The 3,892-nt window shown below is 52.5% G+C and overlaps 1 long non-coding RNA gene across 1 annotated transcript; it reads right to left on the bottom strand.

Annotated features, from left to right (window-relative positions):
* Nucleotides 1–215: 215 nt before the first annotated feature.
* LOC147981002 (uncharacterized) lies at nucleotides 216–3,376 on the bottom strand. Its single transcript, XR_015598780.1, has 3 exons — nucleotides 3,053–3,376; nucleotides 1,817–1,891; nucleotides 216–516 (listed from the first exon to the last, which is right to left on the bottom strand). It is a non-coding gene; the product is annotated as an uncharacterized LOC147981002 (long non-coding RNA).
* Between the last annotated feature and the right edge of the window lie 516 nt (nucleotides 3,377–3,892).

The raw sequence follows: 3,892 nt of genomic DNA, 5'->3' as shown, positions 1-3,892 counted from the left end.
TAGCATTACGGAACGAGTAAAGAGACTTGCCGGTAACGAGATTGAACTAGCTATTGAGATACCGATGATCAAATCTTGGGCAAGTAACATACCGATGACAAAAGGTACAATGTAGATGTGACGCCCCCGATTTAATCGTACACTAATCATACACGCAAACGTGCACGATCAAGATCAGGGACTCACGGGAAGATATCACAACACAACTCTACAAATAAAATAAGTCATACAAGCATCATATTACAAGCCAGGGGCCTCGAGGGCTCGAATACAAGAGCTCGATCATAGACGAGTCAGCGGAAGCAACAATATCTGAGTACAGACATAAGTTAAACAAGTTTGCCTTAAGAAGGCTAGCACAAACTGGGACACAGATCGAAAGAGGCGCAGGCCTCCTGCCTGGGATCCTCCTAAACTACTCCTGGTCGTCGTCAGCGGGCAGCACGTAGTAGTAGGCACCTCCGGTGTAGTAGGAGTCGTCGTCGACGGTGGCGTCTGGATCCTGGGCTCCATCATCTGGTTGCGACAACCAGGTAGAAGAAAAAGGGGGAAAAGAAGGAGAAAGCAACCGTGAGTACTCATCCAAAGTACTCGCAAGCAAGGAGCTACACTACATATGCATGGGTATATGTGTAAAGGGCCATATCGGTGGACTGAACTGCAGAATGCCAGAATAAGGGGGAGATAGCTAATCCTGTCGAAGACTACGCTTCTGGCAGCCTCCGTCTTACAGCATGTAGAAGAGAGTAGACTGAAGACCTCCAAGTAGCATCGTATAGCATAATCCTAACCGATGATCCTCTCCTCGTCGCCCTGTGAGAGAGCGATCACCGGTTGTATCTGGCACTTGGAAGGGTGTGTTTTATTAAGTATCCGGTTCTAGTTGTCATAAGGTCAAGGTACAACTCCAAGTCGTCCTGTTACCGAAGATCACGGCTATTCGAATAGATTAACTTCCCTGCAGGGGTGCACCACATACCCCAACACGCTTGATCCCATTTGGCCGGACACACTTTCCTGGGTCATGCTCGGCCTCGGAAGATCAACACGTCGCAGCCCCACCTAGGCACAACAGAGAGGTCAGCACGCCGGTCTAAACCAAAGCGCACAGGGGTCTGGGCCCATCGCCCTTAGCACACCTGCACGTTGCGAACGCGGCCGGAAGCAGAACTAGCCCCCTTAATACAAGAGCAGGCTTACGTTCCAATCCGGCGCGCGCCGCTCAGTCGCTGACGTCACGAAGGCTTCGGCTGATACCACGATGCCGGGATACCCATAACTACTCACGCGTAGATGGTTAGTGCGTATAGACCAAATGGCCAGACTCAGATCAAATACCCAGATCTCGTTAAGCATGTTAAGTATCCGCGAACGCCGACCAGGGCCAGGCCCACCTCTCTCCTAGGTGGTCTCAACCTGCCCTGTCGCTTCGCCTCAAAGTAACAGTCGGGGGCCGTCGAGAACCCAGACCCACCTCTACCGGGATGGAGCCACCTGCCCCTTCAGCCCCCATCTCCGAACAGTATCACAGGTAATGTAACTGTGTAAAGTATATAGTATATGCCCGTGATCACCCCCCGAAGTGATCACGGCCCAGTAGTATAGCATGGCAGACGGACAAGAGTGTAGGGCCACTGATGGAACACTAGCATCCTATACTAAGCAGTAGGATAGCAGGTAAAGGTAACAACAGTAGTAGCAAGGACAGGCTATGCAGCAGTATAGGATTAACTGAAAGCAGCAACATGCTACACTACTCTAATGCAGGCAGTATAGTGAAGAATAGGCGATATCTGGTGATCAAGGGGGGGCTTGCCTGGTTGCTCTGGCAAGAGAGAGGGGTCGTCAACACCGTAGTCGTACTGGGTAGCAGCGGCGTCGGTCTCGGTGTCTAGCGAGAGAAGAGGGGGAAGAAACAATAAATACTTAAGCAAACAGATGCATAGCGATGCATGACATGACAAGTATCGGTGCTAGGGTGCCCTAACGCGGTATGAGGCGATACCGGTGAAAGGGAGGAACATCCGGGAAAGTATCCCCGATGTTTCGCGTTTTCGGGCAAAGGAGCCGGAGGGGGAAAGTTGCGAGTTTGATATGTTAGGGTTGCGTGGCGGACGAACAGGCTGCGTATCTGGGTTCGTCTCGTCGTTCTGAGCAACTTTCATGTACAAAGTATTTTGATCCGAGTTACGGTTTATTTTCTATGATTTATCAAAGTTTTATGTATTTCTAAAATTTATTTAATTAATTAAATCGAACATTATCCAGAATAGTGAAAGGTGATGTCAGCATGACATCAGCAGGTCAAACTCAGTTGACTGGAGTCAAACATAACCAATGGGTCCAGTGGGACCCACATGTCATTGAGACAAAGGTTAAATAGGATTTGTTTAAACTAAATAGGATTATTTAAGTGTGGGCCTCATTAGTCAGTGACAGATTAGTGTTTTAATTAGCAAGTTAATTAATCAGGATTAATTAACTAATTAATTAATTAATTTTAGTTATTTTTATATATTTTTTTTAAATCTCTTTTTTTGTTAAAATGTTCTGGGCGTGGGGGCCCTTGATCAGTGGCCCTGGCTGGCCTAGCGGGCGCTGGGCGAGCGGGTTAGTGGGCGGGTGCCCGTGGAGGCCGGACCTGGGCACGCACGGCACCAGGGGGCTCGGGCTCCACGGCTGGGCGCGGCCTCCGGCGAGGCCACCGGTCAGCGCAGAATGGAGGGCGGGACCGCGGCCAGCGGCAGGAGCCCCGGACGCCGTGGAGCGACGAGGGCGGCGTCAGGGCGTGGCCGGGCGGAGGCGAGGTTGGCACGGCTGCGCGCGGACAGCAGCCGCAGCAACAACGCGGCGAGGGCAGTGGCTGGGCACAGGCGGCCAACGCGGTGACGGCAGCGCATGGAGTGTGGGCGCGCAGGGAGGTGGCCAGCGCGCGACAGCGGGTCACAGGTGCGGCAACCACGAGCTCCTCGGGAGCTCGGGCGCGACGGCGGGGGCGACCTACGGCGACATGAGGGAAAGGAGATGGGGAAAAAGGAGGAGGGGGCCTCACCGGACCCTGTAGGTGTGCAATAGTGTGCGCGAGGAGGAGTCGGGGAGGCGCCGGAGCTCGAGGCGGCCGCGGTCGACGACGGGACGGCGACGGGGTGGCGATGACGACTGGCGACGGCGTCGGTTCGACGATGAGGCGAGGTCGCGGTCAGGCAGGTGTTGCGCAAAGGAGAGGAGGGCGAGGAGGAGTCCGGGAGGCGAGCATCGACGCGACGGGGTCGACAACGGCGGGCGTCAGGGCGGCGCGGTCGCCAGGTCTGCGCCCCCGATCTCGATCCAGATCGGGGGGAGGGAGAGAGTGGCGTGGGGAGAGTGGGTTAGGGATCGGGGAGTGGGGGGTTAGTGGGGTTATAGGCCGAGGTGTGGGCCGGCCTGGGGTTGGCCTGGTGGGATGGCCAACCGGGCCACGAGGCCCACTTGGGGAGGGGGGTTTCTGTTTTTCCCTTTCCATTTCTTTTATTTTGGGAAAACAGGATAGCTACTGTTTTGGATGAAAACAAGGCATCAAAAGAGACCTTTGTTGAATGTGAAATTTAGCAAATAATTCAGGTACAACATTGTATTGTTGCCTAAAAAGTTTCAGGGCCAATGGAATTGTTCAAGCATTTTCAAAAATTGGAAAGGTTAATAAATATGTTGTTGGACCACTAAATACAATTCCATGGGCACTTGGAAATCCAAAAGAGGTCGGTTCCAACATGACAATTATCCAGGGATTCTTTGCCACACATTGAACATTTTAGCTATCATGTTTCGCAAATTTTGAAATTTTGACTTAAATTTTTGAGTTCGAATGAGAACAGAGATTTGGATCAGGTGAGGATTAGCAACAGTAGGAGTG

This window comes from Triticum urartu, chromosome 3A, assembly GCF_056163025.1.
Source record: "Triticum urartu cultivar PI428250 chromosome 3A, HENAU_Tu73, whole genome shotgun sequence".
Classification (NCBI taxonomy): Eukaryota; Viridiplantae; Streptophyta; class Magnoliopsida; order Poales; family Poaceae; genus Triticum; species Triticum urartu.
Note: the sequence above shows the minus strand (reverse complement) of the source record. Positions and strands in the feature narration are given on the sequence as shown.